General features: G+C 39.9%; 1 protein-coding gene across 3 annotated transcripts in view; it reads left to right on the top strand.

The window, feature by feature from the left end:
• The window catches only part of NEBL (nebulette), a 365,699-nt gene that overhangs the window by 203,786 nt on the left and 134,908 nt on the right, over positions 1–27,005 (top strand). Inside the window, exon 3 of one of the 3 annotated variants that reach the window (XM_070472042.1) lies at positions 1,800–1,953. The exons of the other annotated variants lie outside the window; for them this stretch is intronic. The gene's annotated coding sequence lies outside the window, so the exon portion shown is untranslated. The remainder of the gene's footprint in view (positions 1–1,799; positions 1,954–27,005) is intronic. 3 annotated transcript variants of the gene reach the window in all.

The following is a 27,005-nucleotide window of genomic DNA, read 5'->3' as shown; positions in this document are numbered from 1 at the left end:
TCCTACCTTCTCTAGGTAGGGCAGCACAGGGCACCCAGCTGAGCTCCATGTATGATATACAGCGGCTTCCCTCTAGCTATCCAGAGATCTCCTCTCTGAGTCATGACACTGCTTTGACGCTAGCCCTGTCACCTGTGCCACCAAACTCACACATTGCATTCTACTTTTTGGCTTTAATTAACATTTCATGTGATATTTGATATGTGTTTTGCCTCTCTAACTTTGTGAAGATGAAGATGATCTATGACTTCCTTAATTTATATATTGTGTTACCAAGATGGTTCTTTGCATGTTACCTTTTTTGTCACTTTCTTTTTCTTGAAACCTCTCTTTGAGAGTTCTTAGCTTTTAAGATTGCTTTGAGTCTTTTTTTTTTTTTCCTTTTGTGCTGCTTGATAAACACTTATTTTTTACTTTCTCCTATTTTTGCTTCAATTTTCAGTGATTTATGTAGTTTTATCCAAAGATTATAGTAGTAGTCTCTAGGTAAAGCAGGACCATTTGGTTTCTAATGTGGCATTGAAGAACCTTATTATATTAGAAAAGCAGGACTTCCCCTGTTTTAAAAGGTTGTAGCCAGGGAACTCTTTCTGATGAGTAAGTACCTGAAAAAAAGTGGACTTGCAGTAGTCTATTTGGGCCACCGTAACAATATATTATAGGTTGTGTGGCTTAAATGGCAGACATTTATTTACTTGTAGTTTTAGAGGCTGGAAGTTTCAGGTTGCAATTTGTCTGGGTTGAGTTCTGGTGAGGACTCTCTCTGGCTTGTTGAAGGAACCTTTCTTGCAGTGTGGCCTTTCTTCACTGCATGTGCATGAGAGAAAGAGACTTCTGGTGTGTTTTCCTCTTCTTGTGAGGATACCAGTTGAATTGGATCAGGGTTCCACCCGTATGACCTGATAAGTGCTTCAGTCGTGTCCGATTCTTTGTGACCCTATGGACCGTAGCCTGGCAGGCTCTTCTGTCCCTGGGATTCTCCAGGCATGAATACTGGGGTGAGTTGCTATGCCCTCCTCCAGGGAATCTTTCCCACCCAGGGAGGGAACCCATATCTCTTATGTCTCCTGCATTGGCAGGTGGGTTCTTTACCACTAGAGCCACCTGGCAAGCCTGATTTAACTTTAATTACTCTCTTAAAGGCCCCCATCTCAAATAGTCATATTGACGATTAGGGCTTTAAGATATAAGTTGGGGGAGGGGCATGATTCAGTCCATAGCAGGGCATAATGAAAAATGATCTACATAAAATCACAGAATAGTTTTGAGATAAGTCATATACATTTTAGATATGCTTAGATAAGCAAGCTTCTATCATAAACTACTGTCTTTAGTGGAGGTAGATGATACTGCCTGTTCCAGGAAAACGTGTACATTCAGTTTTGAGTTTTTTCCCTATTTTGAAACAGAACAATCTTAACTTAAAGAAAATTACTTCTAGGTCCTATTTCTAATCCTTAATCGGAGCATTTCAAGCCTCTTTTCATTTGTGATTTTAAGCCATAGTCATTTATGGAAACAAAGATAAATCATAGTAGCAGTTATATTTTTAAGTTTTCTAGGCCTCAGTTGAATTACATAGCTCAGAATACAGATTTCACATGTCATGTGCTGGCAGTTTGACCTGGGTGGATGTGAAGAAAAAGGAGGCCAGATGTGTGACAATAGGGAGTAAATATTCCATGCCACATTGAAAATCTAGTAAAGACTAGCTTTTTTTTTTTTTCTTAAATAAAAATCTTAATTTCTAGTGCATTATTCAGATTTAAAACTTAAAAAGTATCTGAATTTTCTTCCAGATTTTCTTATACCTCTTGGGACATATCTACAGTGAGCACATACTGATTACTGAGGAAAACCCAGACATCTTACCAGATACATTTGTGGAATCCCCAGATGTGACTGTCATTAATAATTATGCCACATAATTATAATTTCAATGGATTTTTAGAGGTAGGTTTAAAATCTGTTGTATTTTTCAGTTAATAAGTGTAATAGTAAAATTTCATTTTGACTTATTAGGAGGTCATGAGTCAAGGGAAACATTATACAGAGATTTAATTTAAACCCATTGGTAACCCAAGCCAAATTTAGACAATTAAAGAAAATTGCATGATTGGAAGTTAGAAGCAATGATTTTTTTTTCAAGTATGTGCAGATACATTCTCTAATTTGCATTCTATTTTCCTAGAAGAATTATTTCATGAAAATTGCTTTTCTTTATTTTTTGCTTATGCTTCCTACCATAGCCTTCTTTTCTCTTACTGTTGTCAGAGTGGCTTTGTAGCCTTTTCCTCTTCTGTACAGAATCCTGTGTAATGATGCTCTTAGAAGGATTGCTTGTAAAAGGACCTATTGCTTTTGGAACATACCCCCAGGCTTTTCCAAAGACAAGAAACAAGAAGTTATAATCATTTTTTTGTTTGCTCACATTTATGATTTAGTTTTACTCTTGTGGCTATATTAACTATAACAAGGCCAACTTTTAATTTGTTTGAATTAAGCCCTTTGATCATTTCACTTTTAGAATTGTGAAAGAATTGGAATTTGCCTGTGTTTTGTAAACTGTGAAAAAGGATACAGATTTAGAAGGAAGAATAAAAGAAAAAAACTTAAAGTATCATTCTGTTCTTAACACTTGTTATTTTTGATAGAATTTATTTCCCCCCCAAAAGTGATTTAAATATTTACTTTTGATCTATAATTATTATAGGTCTTTTGAGGGCAAGCAGCATTTCCTGTTCATGTTTGAATCCTCCAGAACACAATGCCTTGGTTATAAACAATAAGATAGAAGTAGAAGCTACCTTCACTGTTCCCTTACCTGTATATGTGTTTATTAAACATTAAACATTTGCTGTGGGCCTCATATTGCACTAGGCCCTGTAGCTTGCAGAAAAAATGAGAAACTACTTTTTGCATGCATTTATGCTCCATGCTAGAATGTGTGAAGTGTTTGGGAAAGGCTTTCATGGAGAAGGAGAGCCTTAATGCAATGTGAAGTCCTAAATGAGGGAGAAAATGAGCAAAAGGAGAAAGGAATGAATATAAGGTAACACCCAGAATCTACTTGTGAGGGTGCAGAAAGAGACACTATCACTGAAATGTTGATTGTTGAAAGAGTAGTATTGTGTTTTCAAATGTGCAGATTTCGAATGTGTATCTATAGATCCCTCCACCCTCCAGATTCTACAAAGGAAACCACTTTTCAAACAATTGCTGACTTAACAGACATTTTGAGTGTTTACTATTAATATGTGCCAGGTACTTTGCTAGGAGGTGGGAATATATGAGGAATAAAACAGATATGACCCTTGACCTCATGGAGCTTATTGGTCCTCCCTGTAAAAGGTGAGCACATGATTGCAGCACAGTGATAAAGTACTTGATAGTGTGTTAATATCAGAGGGATAACTAGCCAGGTTTTAGAGGTAAAGGATTTGAACCCTTACCATCACTATTTGAAAATAGTTTTTGAAGAATTTTGTGGAATCATTTTTTTGAACAGTGATTCATACAGTTCATTTGTATAGTAGGTGCTATCAATCTTGTTTTTAAATTTTCCTGACTCCTGTGTTTGTTTTCCCTATCTCCTGTTTGGTTGTCAGTATGGGCTTCTAGAAAATATCATTCAAAATTAATCAAACCATAGTATTATATATAAAATGTAAAAAAATGCTCATTTATAGAAGAGTATTGATCAACTTATTAATTTCAGGATGGCTTAAGAGATCAACATATAAATATTTGCATACATTTCAAAGTTCAGGTATTTGTTCTCTCTGTTTTGGTTTTCAGTACTTAAGAAGTTGAAGGCTTTTTTTGTGTGTGTGTATATGTGTGAATGAATATTTATATATTTGTTCATTTATAATTTTTCTGACCATCAAAGTTTATTTTATTTTTAATTCAATTTATTTAAACAAAAACAGTCCAAGAATACTTTGGAATATTTTAAAATAGAAAATAATATTTCCAAATATGAAGTCAAAATACTGTAATTAGAAGGTGTCACACTTCAGTGTTGGCCTTTAAAGAAAGTGTAACAGACACTTATTAGATAATAAAAATAGGGGAAATATGCTTGTTATGAACAAGCAATTGAACAACAATATTATGAACAAACAATATTGCAATGAACAATCTCTATTCATTAAAAATAGAATCTATATTCATTAGAATTCATTAATTATTTTAATTTTTATTACAAAATGTAACTGTTATACATTGTATCATGTTAGAGGTTATAAATGTAGTTTGCCATAGTTTGGTAAGTAAACACCAGAGGATGGTTTTCATTTGCTGGTTGAAGTGTTTTGAAAGTAAAACTATAGCTGTTTTTTCATCTCTTTCCTACTCCCAACCTCTGTAGCTATAGTTTTGATTTAAGCAATCTTCACAATCAAGTCCAAAATATTGAGAAAACATTTTGATTTTAAAAACATGCATGGATCTGAAAGCCCCATATGTACACATGTGCTGTGTCAGTTAGCGCACATATGCACAGTGCAGGTACGGGTGTGAGTAGAGAGCTACTGAAAGGAACGGCTAAACATCGGTTGGTGCTGTTTGGTTTCCACCTTTGGTGTTCTTGGCCCAGTCTGTGCTGACAACGAACCTCTGGGACGTCCCCTCAGTGCTGTGGGGTCTTTTCCTGCCAAATATTGTTCTCTTGCAAGATTAAATAGCTGAATCAGTGTGGCCCGAATCTTGATCCTGCTGAGAATATTAAGACTCCTGCAGGTTGTAATACAGATTAGCTGGTGAGAGCTCTGTTGGAAAAATAAAGTGAGTTTCTCTAAATGAATTTAACAACTGCTGTGAACCTTTTTGTGTCTTCCAGCATGAATGTGTATCCTGGCAGTTAACCATTTATTTCCTCATTTTCTCCCAAAGTTGCTCCAATCCACCCCTGGGCATTTACTGTAAATGTTTTCATAACTTCATTTCACATTTATGTTTCACCAGATAAGGCATTTGGTGTGTTAAATTGCTAAGTACTGTGAAGGGTAGGTCATTATTTATTAAGAAGGAAAGCCATTTTTTATCCTTATAAAAATAATTATGTCACTTATGTAATTAGATGAGCCACACCACTGAGTTATTTAGAGTAAACTGACTAATCTATTGCATTCTGATCACAGGTTTTATGTTACCGGTCAGAAAACTGTGAAGTATTTAGTACAAGGGAGGACAGATGGCTAAAATTATTTGCACTGATTTCAACCTCTACTCCATGACTATTTCTGCTTCTAGGCCTAGATGATGATAAACTTTGAAGTGTCTAATTTCTACAAAGAATATGGTGCATGATGCATGCTAAGTTGCTTCAGTCATGTCTGACTCTTTGCAACCCCATGGACTGTAGCCTGCCAGGCTCCCCTGTTCATGGAATTCTCCAGGCAAGAATACTGAAATCGGTTGCCATTTCCTCCCCTAGGGGATCTTCCCGACCTAGGGATTGAACCCATGTCTCTTACATCTCCTGCATTAGCAGGAGGGTTCTTTACATGGTGCTTTCCCTTAAATGAAATATATTAAAAAGTCAACACTAACAATGCTAACTCTAAAACACGGAACATATAGATAACCTGAAAATGATGAGCAGTTTGTTAGATTTTCTGATTGCAGACTTCTGGATAACTTCATGCAACTCTCTTCTGTTTTGGGGGGGCCCTCACCTCACTTATGTTTATGAAGCATGTGCTCAGTCTGCTCATGAGACAGTCCTTCCATCTGCTTCCTGCATTAGTACCCATTTGTCTCCTGACACCTCCTGTGTGTGCATGTGTGTGTGTGATTTCTCAGTACAAATGTCTGTGACTATCATTTGTAAATGCCAAAGCGTGACACAGCTGTAAGACACTTAACCTGGTGAGTGCTGTGTTTACTTTGAAAGATTGCTCCTTAGATCATCACTGCAATTATTACAGTAACATCTTTGAAATTAAATAGCTAGTTATTATTTTATAATTTGCTACCATAAGCACACCAGTAACTAACTGGGGGTAAAAAAATGTCCTGAGAGGCACTTCACTGGCAGTCCGATGGTTGACTCTAAGCTTCCACTGTGGGGGCCATGGGTTCAATCTCTGGTTAGGGAACTAAGATCCCTCATGCTCTGTGACACAGCCTAAAAGAAAAAAGAATTGTCCTGAGCGAAGGCACAAGAGGGGCGTAGTGTCAGTTTGGCAGCTTTTAGCCTGTCTTCACAAAATAGCCAGTACTTTGCAGTTGCTTCAGATGGGGTGTCAGAGTACTGCCTGACCTTGCGTTTGTGTCTTCTAAATACCTTGAAAGTTAACTTGCAGCTCTACCACACTGTCAGGAAGATAACTGAGGCTCGAACCAAGGGCTCTTGACCTCTAGTCTATTTTGCCCTTTACTTTGGTTGCATGACTCTGAGTTACATTGGTGGGCATGGTTGAAGTTTGCAGTCATTTAGAGATAAACTTTTGAAGTGCATTTTAAAAAGGACTCCTAATTATTAAACTGTAATCCCTCTAAAATATCATCAGTAGCTCAAATAAAATCCATCAGTTCAAGTTCACAAAATATTAATGTGTTAACCTTAGTAAATACCATCAGGATTTCCACGCCTAGGACCCAGATTTCAGTCTCCGAGTATTAAGTTGACACCCACTTTTAAATTGTAAAATCTATTACACAAAGAAAACTGTGTATGGAAACTTATGTACAGTTTAAATAATTACTATAATAAAATGGGCATCCATGTACCTAGTACCCCAGCTTATGGAAAAGAGCGTTTTGGAACCCTTTGAAGGCCCCTTTGTTCCCTTAGGTTTATGCTCATTCCCCCTGACTAGCTACCAGTGACACAAGGGCCACCACATCTTGAAAACACAGACTTTTCACGTCAAAATGATGAGAAGATGGTATGAAAGCACAATTCCTATACATGGGGACAGAGTACAGGTTTTAGAGAAAAACCTGATTGGCTTTTTGCACCATTAAAGCACATGCAGCCTGCAGGTTTATTCTTACTCAACTGTTCAGAGCTCACGTATGAGAGTGTCAGTCATTGTGACCCTGTGCACCCCTGCACCCCTCTTTGTATGTAGATGATGCCTTCCCTCTGAACAGAGGACGGACATGGGGACAGATGTTCATGAAGGGCTCACTCGGTGCCAGGCACAGTCTTCCATCCTTGTTATTTCATTTGTTTTTTGCAGCAATCCCTAGAAATAACTGTCATTATCATGTCATGGATGAAACAAGCCCAGAGAACATAAATAAATTTCCTAAATGCATACGACCAGTAAAGAACAGGGTGGAGATTTGATTCCAGGGTTTGTTTTTTGTGTGTGTGTGACTTCAAAAATACAGAATTTTCCCTCTGCAACAGAATTTTCAGTTTATTGATTATGTGTTCTATCTGGAGAGCAGATGTGAAAGATGTGAGCCTTTTTTTTATCACACCATGTGGCTTTCGGGACCTTAGTTCTCTGACCAGGAATTAAACCTGGGCCCCAGCAGTGAAAGCACCAATTCTTTACCACTGGAGTGCCAGGGAATTCCCAGGAGCTTCTTTTTGTTAAGTCAGCAGCTAACTCATCCTTAAATGGCACTTTGGAGGCCACGTGTTGATACTAGGACCACAGATAGAAGTTCCACAGATAGAAGTGCACAGATAAGCACACAGATAGAAGTGCTAACAGAAGTCAGCACTGGAAACAGAGCTTTATCACCAATGAGTGGCATCTCCCATTCAAACATTCCTTTCTGTGCTGGGGGCCAGGAAGCCTATGCATTATTCCAGATAGTGTGAGCGTGGTATCATTCATGTGACACTTGATTAAGACCTCTTCTCTTTCAGGATGTGCTTACCTTTTTTGTTCTCCCTACCTCTGAAGGTGGCTGCTCTGTGCTTGACACTGTGCTGTAAGCTGGGAACACACTATCTAAGCATGGATCCCTCACAGCCCAGATCATACAACACAGCCGGGTCAGCATGTTAGGAAAGAGAGGAGGTTTCGGGGTTTAAGTATTATAGAGTCAGGTACCCAACCTTAGTGGGATGTGGTGGTGGTCAGAGCTGGTCACAGAAGAAGTTGGAATGAGATATGTTTGAAAGAACGCATAAGGATAGAGACAAGCAAGGAAGAGATGATGGTGAGTGGTGAGAGTGGTGAAAACTCCCCCATAAGGGACTAGGTATACGAGGAGTCAAGAATGAAGTTGCATGGTGTGTGTGTGTGAGGAACTGCAAATACTCATTTTGTCCTGATGATTTGGGGGAGTAACTAAATGATAGTTTTTAGTAAGTACGTGGCACTAGACTTTAGAGTCATTGTTTGTCCACATGTCGGCAATGGTTTATCTAGTCCTGTCGTCAACTTGGACCTTTTATGGGTGGGGTTGCACAGCAGGTGTCACCATAGGATCCTGAAGTCCATTACGTCTGGTTGTTAGACCTGGGGTGATGTGTTTGTAGTATTTGTAGGGCTTGGCTTTTGCAGGACAAAACAATTTTGATTTCTTGTTTCTCTGTATTTTTAAGCTATGCCAGTTTAAAACAAAAAAGAATGTAAGCAGACTTGTCGCATGGATTTAGAACTGAATGGCAAACATTGAGCACAGGTGTCTGCATGGTATGTAAATAGGGCGGCGGTGTGTTCACGCCCCAACTGTGATACGAGCCTGCATGGCTAGTCTCAGACACGGTGTCAGGTTGGCAGGTCTGAAAGTGTAAGCCCATAATAAATATGTATGCCTTTAGCATTGCCTGCAGATGCTACATGAGTTCCGTACAAATGGGTGCGAAAATTTGTTTCTAAAATGTCTGCAATCGGGGTAGACTTACCATGTTGTAATAAAGGTTAAGTTTAAACTTTTTTTGCTTCATTTCCAAAAGCTAGATGACAAACCAGAGTGCACTCACTTTAGCTCAAAAACTTAACTGCCTCTTACTCATTGAATAGGCCAGAACTCATAGACATCAATCAGCACAGATGACTATGGTCCAAGTGATGACCTGGGGTTCCTGTTGTCCTCAAGACACTGTCCGGAAATAATCTTTTCTGGGAGCTTATAAGGATATCTGTCTGAGATTGTTCGCCATTGGCTCCTCCAGTCAGAATGCAAAGGAACAAAATCCTTGTAGTTGAATTGTTTTGAATGACTTAGTTTTTATGTATGTAAGAAATGGAGGACTTGATCCTAGTTAAAAGCAAAGGAAAAAGGAAGTTAGTTTTCAACTGTAGCAAGATATGTGGATAACAAAAAAGAAATAACTTCCTACAATATGTGGTTTACATGATAAAGTCTTAAGGCTCTTTCAGCTTTTAAAATGACCTATTCCAGCAGAACATTATATCTCAATCATTATGCTTCTTTTCTCATACATCTCAAATGGAGATGATAACATTTGAGCCTGATGGAAGCCTGATGGAAAAGCCCTTTGTATGACGCAGAAGAAAGGCACTGTTAAATAAAAATGTGAAACCAGGCTTGTGGAGATGGGCACATGGAGGGATGGTTGGCTTTCCTTTTTTGGTTTTTTATATTTTTATTAAAATGTCATTGAGAAACCCAGGGAAAGCAGTATAGCTGGCTTGGGAGAGTCAGAGGGAGATGTGTGTGTGTAGAGGAGGGGATACTGTGATACTGTGCATACATCACTGGGCTACTCTGCACTTGCCAGATGCTCTCTGAAATCCCTCCAGATCACACATTGAAAACCAAGTGGTGGTGATTATTCCTGAGGATCCCAAAATGTTATATTTTGAAATGGGGATTAATACTGGGCGAAACATCCTCTGTTTTATGAAAGATCCCGTTTTCTTCTTCCTTATGGTTTTGTTCTTTTAAGAAGGATATTTGAAATGAACTGATGTTTCTGGCCCTGAAAAAGAGGCAACTTAACCTTATTCAAAAGGTGGGAGGATGTTCAAGTCTGTTGAACGATGTTGGATGACAAGGTCATTTTGAAGGACAGAATAGTCAATAATTAGAACAGACAGAAATTAAACGATAATGAACAGTAATCCTAAAGAAGATTAAAACACGGAAAACACTGCATTATTTATTTGGATTCAGTGAGAGCGTGCCAAGGGAGAGGCAGCTGGCTTTCTGCTTTTTGGAATGTTTGTAGACTAGAGAAGAAGCTGTCAATCAAATTTAAGCTCTCACTTGATTCTTGCTCTCAGGTCAGATCTAACTGTAAAGGGAAGTGGGGAACAGACACAGTTAATGATGTGACTCAGGCCAGGAAAGACGTGAACTGTAGAGACAAGCTGACCTGGGCTTGGATTCTTCCTATGCGTATTTTCTTGTCACTACCTGCTATTTCCTAGGCTGTGTCCTCAGCAGAACTTTGGGCCTTAAGAGCTGGTTTTAGAGGCAGAAAAGACTAGGGTTCGAATAGCAGCATCTCCTTTTATCACCTCTTTTTCTCTAACCAATAGAGTCATAAAGTGTTTCTGCTTCATTTATTTCACTGTATCTAAGTTTCCACATCTGTAAGGTGGAATTTAAAAAATACTTCAACTTGCACGATTATTATGAGAACTAAATATTAGCTCTTGTAATTAAAACACTTGGCATAGTGCTCAGTGACTGATAGTTTTGTTATTATTGTGAAATAAACTGAAAATTGAGAAAAGATTTTGGCATGAAAATATTTAAAGAGTCATTTCATTTTGTTTTTGTGGAAACAGTATCTCCAGTCTTCAAATTTATTACCATGTATAACCACTTTTTATTTTGTTTGGACATCTTCAAAATATTATTTTGGTTATGGTCCCTCATAGTTTTGTATAAAATGTCTTCATTAAACAACATGGCAAAATTTTCCTGGGAACTAGTGTCTATTGTAGAATTTTCATGGATGACTATAGAAGTTGGTCCTTTCAGTGACAGTATGCATACTGATTTAATGATTCTCATGTATTGAGGTGAAAAAAAAAGATCTCATTAATGCAGCTCAGCACAGCACATGTTGTAAGTTTGCAAATGAATTGTTTCCCAGTTTAGACTCAGAAATCTAAGATTTTTAAGATAAATCCCTAGTGATGTTTGGCTTCCTCACAAGCACTATGATAAACATCAGGGTTATTTAAATGCCAGCTTTTAAAAAGGATAGAGGAGGTGGGTGGAGGATAGAGAAGACCCATATTTCTGTTGGAATTCTGTATTTTAACTTAAAATGGTTGAAACTAACACTTCAGTCCTGTTTCTGCTTCATCAGAAGGCACAGATTCCAGATTCGGTATTTGATCTGCAGGAGGAGATCTGTCAATGTGCATGGCTTTGTCCAGCTGATATGGATATTTTAGGGCAGGTTGCAGTGGCGGGCTTGCTTGTGGTGGGGGGTTGGAGAGGGTGGAGGGAGGATGGCACCTGCAGTTCTATTTCTGTTCTTCCCCTGCGGTGCTTAGCGACTTCGATAAAGACCTGCCAGGAATCGTCGGCTGCGTTGGTTAATATTAGTAGTACTTGTATGCTCACGGTTGATGTTTGTCATATTTAACACAGTTGTGGCAGAGTCAAAACTTCTGTTATTTTTCATCCACAAATGGGTTTGTTTCATGACCTTTGTTATGGATACCCATGTTGTGTATTACACAAAATCCACATCTGAGAGTGGATTGTCGCTCCTTCCTCAGGGCGACTTTTATAGCATCTATCACACTTTGGTGAAGAACTGATTTAATTTTCTTTCTCCCCAGTCAGCTAGACTGTGCTTCCTGAGCCCAGGGCATGTGGCCTGTCATATATTTAACCTCAGCACCAGACATTGTGCCTGGCAAGTGTTAGCATCCAATAAATGTTTTAATGAATAAATAAAACTGTGTGACACTTTACTTCGCCAATGCACAGTGTGTAAGTTTATTTTTCTACACTCCTTGATCTCTTCTCCTTCCATTTGGCTCCTAGAAGAGATATGTTGCAACGTCTTAAAGATTTATCTATTAAAGAAATGGTAGGTATATTGTATGTGCTATGGTAGCAAATTATATGAATTGGAGTAGATGAACTGTTGAAATAGACAATCCTCAGATCTGAGCATAATAAAGTTTATTCCTCCAATGCAGTGGTGGTGGGGGTGGGGGTGTGGCGTTTAAGGGGTGTTGGGGGTGTGGTGTTTAAGGGCTTTGCTCCATGGAGTCATTCAGTGATCCAGCCCCCTTCTATCTAGTGTCTCTGCTCTTGCCTGGACCTTGGACTTCCACACTATAGATGAGCTACATTTAGCATGCAGCGAATCACAGAGAGGAACCATGGTGGATCATGGAAGGTGTAAGGGACTTGGTCTGGCAGTTGTGTCTATCACACCCATCTATATTTCACAGGCCAGAATTCAGTCCTGTGAACTCATTTAACTTCAGGGGGCTGGAAATATGGAGTAGTGGTATGTCAAGGAGAAAGGCAAAAAATGGGTATTAGTGGCTGTGGTCGGTTTCAGCCCTACAACCTTTTATCAAAAATCTGTCCTAGTTCAGTTCAGTTCCTCAGTCATGTCTGACTCTTTGTGACCCCATGGACTACAGCACGCCAGGCTTCTCTGTCCATCACCAGTTCCTGGAGTTTGCTCAAACTCATCTCCATTGAGTCAGTGATGCCATCCAACCATCTCATCCTCTGTCATCCCATTCTTCTCCTGCCTTCAATCTTTCCCAGCATCAGGATCTTTTTCAGTGAGTCAGTTCTTTGCATCAGGTGGCCAAAGTATTAGAGTTTCAGCTTCAGCATCAGTCCTTCCAATGAATATTCAGGACTGATTTCCTTTAGGATGGACTGTTTTGATCTCCTTGCAGTCCAAGTGACTCTCAAGAGTCTTCTCCAACACCACAGTTCAAAAGCATCAATTCTTCGGTGCTTAGTTTTCTTTATAGCCCAACTCTCACATCCATACATGACCACTGGAAAAACCATAGCTTTGACTAGATGGACTTTTGTTGGCAAAGGTCCTAGTAGAGGCAGAAAAAAGTGTCAAATGCTTTGTGTGTCCTCTCAGGCTCTAAGATGCTCATCATGTTCTCATAAGAGCTGAATTTGAGTTTCAGGGAGAATTAAGCACCCTCCACAGAAGAAGTGATTCTTTGGCTTGAGAACTCTTTTCTCTTGCCTTTGTGATAACTGTGGACCTGTCTCTTAGGTCTGGCTCAGTCATGGATGAGACTAATGTCCAGTCTAAAGTGGGCAGTGAGATTTTGCAATAATATGATAAATAGGATCTAAGAAGTTCAAGTGTGACATGCAGATTTGATTTTTTTCAAAGTTAATGAAAAAATAGTCTAAAGTCAATCTGTGTTTTCCCAAAAGTACAAAAATAAAGTGAAATCCATGGTGTACCCAACTGGCCATTTATTGAACTGAGAATTCCAAGATGGTCACAAGGAAGTTAATTCCTAGTCACTCATCTCCCCCAGATAAGAATTTTAGCCTGTCCCCATTTGAAATTGGAAGCTGGATGGAGGACAGGAGCCTACTGTCAATGGTGATGTATCCAGATTTATTAAACTGTGGGGCATAGTGTATTGTGGGGGTACTTTTTAAAGTTTACATTTACCTGGCACCTCTAAGGATGAATCAGATGTATAATATAATGGTATATGGCTAAGCTTTGAGGCTGGTATTTTGTGAAAATTACTTTTGAGATATCTTCTTCATGAAAGAGTTTCTGAGTCCATTTGGTGACCTTAAAAATTGACAGTTCATTTGAGGTCATGGGTAACAGTTTATAAATTTACTCTAAAAGAGAACTTTAGCTTTCAGACCAGGAGAGATGCATGCAAATAGTGAATTATAAGTAGCCTAAAGGCTTCAACTAGTATGTGCAAATTCCTAGTTTACACCTACGAAACAGCAAACACATTGAGAGAATATAGTCTCTTCCAATAGATTGTGCCTTTTTTTTGGTCATTCAAACTTGTGCACGTATTTTATGAAGTGTTAATATAGTTAGTATCTAATGTTCCTAATTTATGCAATTGGGTATTTCATAAATGGGTTTTCTGCATGCAGGCATTTGTACACATTAATATTTATGCAAGTATTCAAATCAATGCAAGGGCATCTGTCTGAGTATGTGATAAAAATATGCATATGCATGAACATTTGCACCAGGGGATAAGGCCCCAAAGTTAGTGATTGCTGAGGTTACAGTTTTCAACTTTTGTCCTTTTAACAAAATTTCCTTGACTGGAAAAGGCATGCACAGAAATAGCACAAGCACTAATATTGACAAATGAAATGGTTTTATTTAATGGTATTTACTAGACATGTGCAATAAGTCTAAAGACTTGTTAACAATGTGATGTTTTAGAGAATATAATATGTATTTTAGAATATGTATCAGTTTTCACAAAGGGCTTTTATTCTCATACATTGCCAGTACAAAAAACATGCTATGAGTAATGAACTAATTTTTGTAAGAAATATTCTATTGCTTTATTATTTATTTCTTTATTTTAGCTTGAAATTGACTCCAAGAAATACTTGGCTCAGTTAGAACAGGGCTTCCTTTACCTTTTTTAAGGGTGCATGTGAGAATGTAAAAGATTACAGAATGAATGGCGGGGGCGGGGGGTTGGGTAGAGAAGAAAGGTTCCAATTTCACATTCAACATGGTCATTGTTGATATGCTTGTCCATGTCATCTCAAGTGAGCCTGACTTCTGGAATCTTTCTCACTCTGGAAAGCCTAGTGTCTGGGGTTCAGCCTCATCAGGCAAGCCAAAGAGTCTCCCCAAGGAGACCTGGACATTTCCAGGAGACTGCCATGAAGCACAGGGGTTGACAGACCTTACTGCTTGGTAATGTACTGACCCCTTCCCTGTATCTTTGCTAATCTAGAGGAAAAATCTCTCTTTGGTCTCTTTATAGTTCTAATTCTGCTCTGTCTCATTATTAGGGTCAACTGGCAAAGTATTTTTCTTGATTTATAAACTTGTTTGTTGGTAAACTTCCAGCTCCCAATGTGAACAGTTCATGGTAGGACAAGAATAAACAGAGTTGATTCTGAAATATCAGTTTTGTAGTTTAAAGATGTGTGAAAGATTTCTTTTTTTGCATCTCATTGGCTAGGAATTTAAAAGCTACCAGCTGTTTGGAAGAGACTGAGAATGATGGTGTGTCTTTGTCATGCTTAAGCAACATCTTCCCAGTGAAATTTTACTTAGCTTATTTTAAGCTGAAATGCCAGGGAATTAATTTTTTTTCTTATGGGAAAGAAAGGATTGAGAGAATTATGAATGACTTAGATGTGAATTTGAAAGGAATTTCTTGCTCAGAGTTAGACTGTCCTTTATTGAAACCCAGATAGTCTTTTTTGCCATGATTAACTGGGGTGAAGGTGCAGATTTTTGTTTCTGTGTTTCATATGTGGAGTTCAAGGCTATCATTATTCGAATAGCAGAAATGGCTAGTTAAAATGTTCCAGATCTCTAACAGGCATATAGTGTTACCTCTTTGAACATTTTCTAGTTAAATAATTCTAGAAAAGTCCTGTGGTATAGCATTTGGAGCCTAAATCACATATTCTTCTCTGTGTTGGAGGAGGCTTGGAACCATTTACAAGGAGGAGTTTGTCTTCCTTGCGAGTATTTGCTTGGTCCACCTCTAAGGAGAGGCCACCTATTTAGGCTTAAGACAGGAGTAGCTAGTGTAAAAATTTTGCAGTAGGAAGGAGTTTGGTATGTTACAGGCATGAAGAGAAGGCTAGAGAGAGCAAAGGGGGAGTGGTGTAGAATTAAGGAAGAGAGTCTAGGCAGGGCCATGATAAAGAGTTGGGACTTTACTGTGACCGTAGTGGAAGCTATTGAAAGATTTAAAGTAGGAGTGTGACCCAACTTGATTTACATCTTCAAGAGATTACCTTGGCTGATGGATGGAAAAAATGGATTGTGTGTAGCCAAGAATGAACACAGGGAATAATTATGGGGCATGGATAAGATATAGTGGTTTGGACTAAGCTGGTGACAATAAAAATGAAGGGAAGTGAAGTGAAAGTCACTAGTGTCTGACTCTTTGCAACCCTATGGTGTATACAGTCCATAGAATTCTCCAGGCCAGAATACTGGAGTGGGTAGCCTTTCCTTTCTCCAGGGGATCTTCCCAACCCAGGGATCGAACCTAGGTCTCCCTCGTTGCTGGCGGATTCTTTGCCAGCTGAAACACAAGGGAAGCCCAAGAATACTGGAGTGGATAGCCTATCCCTTCTCCAGGGGATCTTTCCGACCCAGGAATCAAACCAGGGTCACCTGCATTGCAGGTAAATTGTTTACCAACTGAGCTGTCAGGGAAGCTGGTGGCAATAGAAATGAAGAAAAGAGGACAATTTCAAGTTTTACTTTGGAAGTAAGGCTCCTTCGGCCACATACTGAAGATGAGATGTTGAGAATGAAGGAGCAGAGGAAAAACAAGGATGTCTCTGGAATTTCAGTTCTAACAAATGATTGAATGGTGTGGCCATTTAACTTAAATGAGGAAGACTAGGGAAGGAACAAGTGGAAGGCAGAAATTCTATTTGGATATGAGCATCCAAGTGGAGGCAGCCATTAAGCTCTTCTCTCTACATCATGACACTCGGGGGCAGGGCAGGAAGGAGGTATACGTTTGAGAGAGTCATCAAACCTTGGATATTACATGCGATATTTCAAACCTTGGAAAATGGCTGAGGTCACCCAGAAAGAAAGTGTAGAGATGAGAAGAGGAGCCAGAACCAAGTACCAAGCTCTCCATCCTTTAGAAGTCTGGTAGAAGAGGGAGAACAAGGCAAGATGGGTCTCATGAGATGACAGAAAATTAGAGTAAATGAGAAACAGAAGCCAGAAGAGAGTTTTTAAAAAGGTCAGAGGTCAACTGGCAAATCCTGCTAAGGTGGCCAAATGAAGAGAGGATGTTGAAATGCTCATTAAATTTGGCACCGTCGAGGAAGTTGCTGACCTTGGCCAGGGTAGTTCAGTGGAATGGAGGTGATGAATTGGAAATAGTGAATAGAGGCCAGTTTTAGAGGAAGTTTTGCTGGGAGGGGCTGGAGGTGGAGGTAAATTTAAGGTGAAAAGATTTGTGTTGTATGTATCACTTTTGTTATTGTAATTGTTTCTTGCCTGTGCCTGTGCCAAGTTGCTTCAGTCATGTCCAACTCTTTGTGACTAAATGGACTGCAACCCGCTGGGCTACTCTGCCCATGGGAATTCTCCAGGCAAGAATACTGGGCGGGGGTTGCCTTGCCCTCCTCCAGAGTACCTTCCCGACCCAGGGATTGAACCTGCATCTCCTGCGACTCCTGCATTATGGGTGGATTCTTTACCACTGAGCCACCCGTGAAGCCCTTTTTTGCCTGTGGGAACTACCAAGATTTGCTAACAGCAAAGTATATTGCTTCCATATTGAAAGGATGATCATTTGGATATGTAGAGTTAAACCATATTGTTAAATTAGTTTCAGTTGATTTTTTAAAATTTTCTTCTAAAAAGTAGTTATTAGAAAAATTAAAGTAAGATTCACATCATGTTTCTATTGGGCAGCAGTGTTTTGGGGCTGTGCCTGTAAGAAAGGCTTACATCTTAGGTGTATGCTTGGTCATGCCTAAGGGCAGTTCATATCTCACCACAGCTCAGGAAATGTGGCCTCAGAGGGTTGATGCTACTTGCTTAAGGTCTCAGGGCTGCAGGACTGGGATTTGAACCCTGGCTCTCTGGCTGCCTGCAGGCTGTGCCCTGGACTGTTCGTCACATGGAAGTCATTTTGTGCATTCTTTCTCTTGAGTTATTTCATGTTTATACTAGCAAAGCATATTTACATGGACACTTAAAGGACAGAATTTGGTTTTGAACTCAAGCAGTTGAAATTATGACTCTCTGGGTATGGTTTTAATGTACTGTTAACTGACTTTGTTTTGATTTAACTGAGGATACACAGTTTATAGTGAGGCCTCTCCCTGGCCTTGAACTCAAGGACTAACAGTCAGCTCTTTCATGTTTCTTATTTGCTACTAATAATGACCACTGTTTGCTCTGTGCACTGGGTCTGCTATCACCAGGTGCTGGCATGCCCTTAGTCCATTTTCCCACATTTGATGATACACTCCTTTTGTCCTGAAAATTGTTAAGCTTTCATTAGGGATCCTCATGAAGAAAAGAGTTATTTATTTTTTATAGGACTAATTTAAAGTTAATATAAATTTTAAAGGGTTATGATTTACCACAGTGATCTATGGGCATCCGAAGGTCAGTGCATTTCAGACTGAGCTCATTATCCCTTCCTCCTCTTCTTTTTCATTCCCTGCCTTGTTTAATGTCATTGCTGCACATTTAGACACTGAAGTCAGAAACCTCAGTCATCTTCAACTCTGATTCTCTTCCATCACCCCCGGTGAGCCATCCACAATCGTGGTGAAGTGATTCTCCACGTCCTTTCTGTCTCTCTCATCCCTTCTTTCAACCCACTGCCACTGCCAAGTTCAGATCTTCAACATCTTTAACTTTTCTTCCTGCTCCCATTCACTCATGGTTGTTTACATATTTATCTTTCCCATTCATCAGTCTCGGGAGAGGGGCCTTTGTCTCTTTTATCTTTGAGTTTTTAGGTCTTAGCTGAGAGCTTGTGCTGTTGCAGGAATGTTCACAGGTTGTGATCTCTCCTAATGTGCATCCTTCTCTCCCTCCCTCCTGAGTGCTGTTAGCAAAGCTTACTCAGTGTAACTCCCAGCTGGATGCACAGTCAGCAGCACTGTACAGGCCCTTCTTGAATGTAAGATTGCACGCTGTACCCACATTCCCACTTGGTTCACAAGGATCCAATGAAAATCTCTCCCTGGCTACTCCAGCTAACGAGGGACAGATTGCTTTCTTGAAGCCTGAGTAATGTGTCTCTAGGGAATAGAATTGGATAGAAATCCCTAGAATATGATATCCGATACTCCATAACCTTGGGACAAACTGTGGATGATTTCCATGTAGGTATATAGGCAGAGCATTTGGCTCACTGTTCGTGAGCCAAAGCTTGCAATAGAAAACTAAAGAAAAAGTAAAAGGCGACTCTTAAAGAAGTAGAATTCCATATTATCAAATCACAAGTTTAAGTCCTCTGAAAAATCAGTCAAATTTCATAAGGACAGCAAAAGAATGCTCTTAATATAAACAATGCCTGGAGTTCCATGTTACCAAATTACTTCAGCATCTACTTTGGGTCTCTCTCCAAAAGGGTTATAATTTCAGAAATGAGTCTGCATCCCTCCTGCCCCTGGTGAAAAAGGAACAGTTATTTCTGTCTATAATTTAGCAGCAAGAGGAGAGTAGCCACTCAGGCAGGTTTCTATGCATCTGATGAAGAGATATTGGTATTTGTATATGGCCTATAGGATTTCATGAGAAGTATAATAGTTTAGCTAAACAATGTGTTCTTTTTCTGCTCTTTCTCAATTTTCTGGTGGCAAGTCTCAGAAAGGTGGGTCCCTATGTTATAAATACCTGTTTTTACCCAGCTGTGAGTGATCACACCTGCCTACTGAATAGGCAGTACTGCCTACTGAATAGGCAGTACTGCCTGCTGATCAGGCTGTCTGTGCCTACTGAAAAAGAGTATTCTAAAAAAAGCTTAGAACCTTGGAACAATAATTACATGTTTAGCCAGAGAGAAAGAAGAGATTGTCCGAACTAGGGTCAGTTAGAGGAAACTCTGTCAAGATTCTTTGACATGAGTCAGCAGTCAACATGGTAGTTGTCGTAGCAGTATGCCATGGTAGCTGACATAGCAGTCAGCACGGGGGTTACCCCAGCTCAGGATTGTGTGCCCTCGATAGCTTCTGTTCTAGCTACTTTATTTTTATTTTTTTTAAGTCTTCATTGAATTTGTTAGAGTATTGTTTCTGTTTTATGTTTTGGTTTTCTGGCCGCAAGGCATATGGGATCCTAGCTCCCTGGCCAGGGTTTGAACCTGCACCCTTTGCATTGGAAGGTGAAGTCTTAACCACTGGACTGCGAGGGAAGTCCCTGTTCTAGCTACTTAAAAAAAATTTTTTTTTGTTATTGTCCTCCCAGGAATTATAGTAATTGTGTTGAAGTTACTTAGCAAACATCTCCTTTTCTAAATGTGAGAGTTAAGGACTTGTCAGTAATACATGTAATAATTAGTATGAATCAGGTTGCTTTCTTCACAATAAAGCTGGCGAGTGAGGTCAACCACTCTGAAAGGAGGGAAGTGTGTTTGGGGGAGAGAAGTGCCTGCTTAGGAGGCTGGAGGCTTTGGAGAGGGAATAGGGTGGAACCGGTCAGAAGAGAGGAAGTGAAGTGTTGGGCGGCTCTGCCCTGAGGACAGGAAAACCTTGGGGTCTGGGGTTCTGGATTGTAAGAGGGGAAGGGTAAACGTTCGCTGTTTCAAAATGTTCCCAGGAGCCATCCTAATGCTGATAAAAATGGCACATCCATACAATGGAGTATTCTGTAGTCATTAAAGAAGCGAGGTAGAAAATTTATGGTTAAAAAGAAAGTTAAGAAGAGACTGTGTAGTATGCTTCCATTTCTGTATATAAATTTGAAAGACTGTATAGGCACATAAGGGGCTTCCATGGTGGGTCACACAGTAAAGAATCTGCCTGCAACGTGGGAAGATCCCTTGAAGGAGGGAATGGCTACTCACTCTGGTATTCTTGCCTATACATGTATTTGCGTGTGTGAATATATGCAGAGAGTGTTTCTGGAAGATTTGTATAAACAGTAACTTGGCTCTGGGAAAAAAGACTGGGGACCTCGGTTTGAGAGAGGATTTTTTTTCTGTGTACAATTTTTTGAGTACAGTTTGAATTTCTATGCTCTTTTTCTTTAAAATAAGAAAAGAGAACTAGTTAAATTTCTAGGGTTACTCTTTTACCCTTAGGAAAATGGGAGGGGGAGTTAGGGAAGTGGGGGACAGATAATCCCTGTGTCCTTCTTGCTTCTGAGTCACAAAACTCAGGGCTCTTGTACCTCAGAACTCTTCTGGTTTTATTACCTCAGCTGGATTATGGTTAAATAAGCTTTTCTGGGCTGACCTGGAACTGAACTACTCTTTATAATCTCTTTCTGTGGGGAAAGCTCTACAATGTTCCAGAGAACATGCTAAACTAAATTGTCTCCCTCATTCTTTCTCAATTTCATATCTATTACCTTTCCTTAAAAAAAAAAGAGGACTTCAGACTTATTCCAGGAGACCCTATCTGACCACATTCTCACTCAGCTCATCAGAAATGACAGAAACACTATATGCAGTTATGTGCTTGAATACCTACTAGTTTTTTTTGTTTGCTTGTTTGTTTGCAACAGAATACCTTATGTTTTGCACTTTCTTCTCCAGCTGTCTTGTACTGTTTTTCAGAGGAAGGGTAATGCTTTTTTACTTGTTTGCATACCAGGTAGAGAGCGACAGGCAGGCAAACAAGTAAAAAACAAATATCTGTTGGATCAGTAAGTTAAAGGGTGGATATGCCTAAGCAGGCTGGTCACTGTAAACTCATAGATAAAACTTTCATGGCCTCAGAGACACTGCAGAAAAAGCTCTAATCTAGCATTGGGCTTCTTGACATGGGTACTGTAGACATCTTGGGTGGGATAATTCCTTTTGTGGCTTCACTGTCCTGTGCATCACACAGGATTAGCAATATCCCTCCCCAAACCATTGAATGCTAATATGAACCCCCATCATCAGAACAATAAAAAAATATAGACATCGCCAGATGTCCCGCGGGGGCCACACCGCCCTCGCTGACAGTCATTGATTTGGAGTGATCTTAGATTTGGTCTTCAGTCTCCAAGGATTGTTCTTTATTGAAAGAGAAGTCTGCAAATCTCGGAGACCTAGAGGTGGGGCCAAGCAAAGCTTCCTGCAAGTGTACGAAGTGCTTCTGTGCAGAATCAGAAGAGGCAGCTCTCTGTGCAGATGAATTAGAAGAGGGCCAGTGGGCTTCTCTGATGGCTCAGACAGTAAAGAATCTGCCTGCAGTGCAGGGGACCCAGGTTCAATCCCTGGGCCGGGAAGATCCCCTGGGGAAGGTAATGGCAACCCACTCCAGTATTCTTGCTGGAGAATCCCATGGACAGAGGAGCCTGGTGGGCTGGCATCCATGGGGTCGCGAAGAGTCGGACACGACTGAGCGACTAACACTAGGGGTGGGGTGGATCCTCCTGTTTGTCCCTCCTGTTATTTCCACTGGGTTTTTGGCTGCAAGGACTTCCTGTGCCTGAAGCTCTGTCTGGCCGCCTACCTGAGTTGGTAAACAACAGATTTCGAGAGCAGCTAGGAACCCTGCGGAAAGATGGGGATGGAGCGACAGCTTTAACTGACTCTTTAGCCTTCAGTCAGCTGTATTGTGGTCACTTCCAAACAGCTATCCAGAAAACACTTCCTCATGAATATGAATGAGAGGCAGATTACACTTCTCAGCTGTAGTCACCTAACCCATGTTTATTGAGGAGCTACCATGTGCCAGAAGGGAAAACATCTTCTCCACTCCACCCTTGTTTCTGTGTGAAGTGTTCTATTTCTGCATGTTTGGTATGATCATTTTATTGTATATTATTCAGAATCTTTCTTATCAACACAAAGCCTTCTCTTTTTTTCCCTTCCACTTAATTTACTCGCTTTCTGAAGGACCAATTATAATTAAAAAGAAGAGGAAGAGCAATCAGAGGATGGCTACGGTTTTCAGCATCCGCCTTAGCTGTGTGTGAGTGTTCCCTGCACACACGCTGGGCTGCGTGCTGGAGACCCTTCTCAGCTGTCCTCGTGTTTATAAGTTATCCTACCGTGAGTTGGTGAGTCAGCTGCTAAGGCAGTTTGTGGACTTTCCTTCCCTGGAGGTCTTTAAAAATAGAACTAAGTACCCATCTGTCCAGAATGGTTTTGATGTGGTCCCACTGATTAGAAGGAATAGGCTAGGTTGTTCTGTCAGGGTTCGTTTCTATCTTGAGTGCTCTTAAGTGAATCACTTTGCTTTTTGGTGGGGGGAAGGTAGGATGTAAAGTGACACTCTATGAATTTATTGATGCATCATGGTACACATCCCGGTGAAACAGAATACATTATATCCCTCTGGTGCTTTTAATGTCTCTGAAGCACTCAGTGCATTTGGAGCCTCCCAGTGACCCTGTAAGGTGGATGGGGCCCTTCTTTGGGGGCCTGTGTCACTGAGGAGTTGGCAAGGCATCCAGATGTTGGCTTGTTGGCCCAGAGTCACAGTCTGCCTGATGCAGAGCAGAGATACCGTTCCTGGCCATTGGCTCTCCAGGTTCACGACCTTATTTCTTGACCCTTATATTTCTTTGTGTTTTTGGTGTTTGCTCTATCATAAGGTGTCCAGACATTTGATTTGGAGCCAATTTTTGTTTCTTTTTTTTTTTAAATCTTGGTAACTACTTAGGACCAATACTTACTCTGTTTTTCCTTCCAAAAAAGTACATTTTCAGATGAAATTGTGGTAAGGGTTATTGCCAACTTCACACAGGCACATATGTTCATATTTATGTATTTATATGTATGTATATATGTAGTTGTATGTGGATATAAGAATATAGGAGAGTATGTATGTATGTATGTTTAGATGTGGATATGTAGGTATAAGTGTGTGTGTGGGCGGGGGGGAGTCAGGGTGCAGAAAAAACAGTAAACCCACTTGATAGTAAATATATTTACTGGGGTGTTGAGGTTGTTAACAGAAGAGGCCGCCAGAGACTCAGAGAGTCATGACCGCATGTTAGACTAAAGCCTGTGGAGAACTGGAATCGTGATATCATAGCTGTGAGGATGAAGCTCCTACTAGAGACTGCAGGAACGAGGGGTTGGGCAGGAAATACCCACACCACTCCCTTCCGCTACCTCTGACCTCCTTTCCCTGCCTTCTGCAAGTAGAGAGCCTGCCAGGAAGTCCAGGAGAGGGAGTGCTCAGGGTTTTCCTCCTAAGGCAAATGGAGAATAGCAGGTGTGTGTGTGTGTGTGTGTGTGTGTGTGTGTGTGTGAGAGAGAGAGAGAGAGAGGGAACTTATTCTTATTTTTCTAATTTCATCTTAAACCTGAAAAATTTGCCACAGATCAGCACTACTCTGGATTCTCTTGACAGTTTAGGTAAAATCTCAACATTTGTTCCCCAAATTAGAAAAATGCGTAAATTCACTCTCTCGATGATTATCTCAGTCTGTTCATGATCACAGGTTGAAAATAGTCTTTTAATATTTTGATACCCATACTCGCAAGAGTCGGACACCCATTTTTACTGAGCTGTCATTACTTCTGGGCTTTCCAGGTGGTGCAGTGCTAGAATCAGCCTGCCAGTGCAGGAGACACAGGAGATGTGGGTTTGATTCCTGGATGGGGAAGATCCCCTGGAGAAGGAAGTGGCAATCCACTCCAGTATTCTTGCCTGGAGAATCCTACAGAGGAGCCTGGCCTGCTATGGTCTGTAGGGTTGCAAAGAGTCAGACATGACTGAGCAAGTACTTCTAAACATTTTCAGTGGACAGGGCTAATAAACATGTATTTATAAGAAAGAAAATGTAGTATTGGCAAAATAGTAATGTTAGTGATACCAAGTATACTGAATGCAGCATGTCAGAATACTAGAAAAAATTCTTTTCTGTGTGGTTATGCTAGTTAATTTGGTGCATAGTTAGGTCCGTTTTTTTTTTTTTTTTCTGTTTGGTTTTAAATTTTGGAGCTTGCTTTTTATAATTTTTAGTTATATTTTCAGCTATATAACATGTTTTACATGATTTTCCAAAATCAGTTCAGTTCAGTCGCTCAGTCATGTCCTGTCTCTTTGCGACCTCATGGACTACAGCATGCCAGGCCTCCCTGTCCATCACCAACTCCTGGAGTTTACTCAGACTCATGTCCATCGAGTCAGTGATGCCATCCAACCATCTCATCCTCTGTCGTCCCCTTCTCCTCCCGCCTTCAATCTTTCCCAGCATCAGGGTCTTTTCCAGTGAATCAGTTCTTCACACCAGGTGGCCTAAGTACTGGAGTTTCAGCTTCAACATCAGTCCTTCCAATGAATATTCAGGACTGATTTCCTTTAGGATGAACTGGTTGGATCTCCTTGCAGTCCAAGGGACTCTCAAGAGTCTTCTCCAACACCACAGTTCAAAAGCATCAATTCTTCGGCGCTTAGCTTTCTTTATAGTCCAACTCTCATATCCATATACCACTGGAAAAACCATAGCCTTGACTAGATGGACCTTTGATTTTCCAAAATCAAAACTATGAAATGAAGTGTTTGGGGAGAGATCTCACTTTTATCTCCATTTCTTCCTCTTGGTTGGTCCCTTTCTTGATAAATATTGTTTTATTTTTTCTTCTGATCAGTTTTGGTTCATCTTTTCCTTGTTTCTTCTCAAATATGTAAGTTATTATTGAGGCACGAAGTCATGTCTGACTCTGTTGCGATCCCATGGACTGTAGCTCGCCACATTCCTCTGTCCATGGGATTTCTCAGGCAAGAATACTGCAGTGGGTTCCCATTTCCTTCTCTAGGGGAATCTTCCTAACCCCACGGGATCAAACCCGTGGGATGGATCGAGCCCGCCTCTCCTGCATTGGCAGGGGATTCTTTACCATTGAGCTACCTTAGAAGCCCCAAATATGTAAGTAGCTGTGTTTATATGGCACCTATTATTCCCTGTATGACATTCAGTACACAGTCTTCTGTACTTTGTTTTTTCTCTATTCATGTATCCTGGAGAGCAGTCCGTAGTAGTATATGGGGATCTGCCTCATGTATCTGTCAGCTCCCTTGTGTCTCTGTAGTTTATTTAACCAGTCCCTTGTTGTTGGACATTTGGATTATTTCCAGTCCTTTGCTGTTGGTCTTGTAATGAATAGTCTTGTACATACATTATCTCTTATTTTTTACTACTACTTTTGGGGGTTGATTTTTATAAGAGGAATTGATGGGTCAAAGAGCAAATCATATGTAATTTTGATAGAAATTGCCCAATCCACCTCCACTGGTGTTGAATAGTTGTGTGTTCCCAACAGTAATATACAAGAGCTAGTTTTTCCCACCAGCAGAGTATGTTGTAAGCTTTTGGAGCTTTCACTAATTTGAAAGGTGAAAAATGGGCTCTCATGTTGTTTTAACTTGTACTTCTCATATCATTAATGAAGTTAAACATTTTTCTTATGCTGAGGACCGTTTGCATTTCTTCTTCTATGAACCATGTGTTCATATTTTGTCTGAATTGGGCTATTGATCTTTTCCTTCTCAGTTTTTAGAAGTTCTTTATAAATTGGGGCTATTATTCCTGCATGATATATTACAGTTTTTTCTCTACTGTCATTTGCTTACAATATTTTATTAAGTTTTAATTATTACTTATTTTTATGCATTCAAATTTATCTTTATGTGGTTATTCTTGTCCCCATTGGATCGGATTTTGAGATAGAAATAGCTTCCCACTTCCAGGTTATAAAGTAAGCCCCAGCGGTTTTCTTCCATGGTTAAATTTTATATATTTAGATATCATTTGAAATTTATCTTGGTGTGAGGTATGAGGAGTGGATCCAATTAAATATTCTCCCATGTTGTTCTGACATTATTTACTGAGGCATCTTCCTTTTTCCCAATTGCTGGAACACCCTTTATCATATGTACTTGTGTCTGCCTCTGGATAATTTATCTTATTCTATGTATTAATGCTCCAGGAGCATAGAATTCTAATAACAGAAACTTTATGTGTCAAAATATTTTTAAACAAAAGTCATGATGCCTTGATTCCTGTGTTTATAGAAACATGAAGTTTGAAACAGAAACATTTTTAGAAATATATTTGAATGAGCTACTTTATTATTTCATTTTGCAAAGATGGAAATTAGGGCTTCCAGAGGTCATATAGACTCATCCAAAATTACCAAAATGATTACCAGATAGCCAGCAGTGAGACTAGAACCCATATTCTCAGCTAATACACTGCATGATTTTTCTCATAAAAATTTGATTTTCTTAGGTAATATAGGTAACTAGTCTCCTAGCAGGGACCTCGACCTAGGTCAGATACCTTCTCTTGTTAC

The sequence above is a fragment of the Odocoileus virginianus genome, chromosome 9 (assembly GCF_023699985.2).
Source record: "Odocoileus virginianus isolate 20LAN1187 ecotype Illinois chromosome 9, Ovbor_1.2, whole genome shotgun sequence".
NCBI lineage: Eukaryota > Metazoa > Chordata > Mammalia > Artiodactyla > Cervidae > Odocoileus > Odocoileus virginianus.
This window is presented reverse-complemented; position numbering and strand designations above follow the sequence as displayed.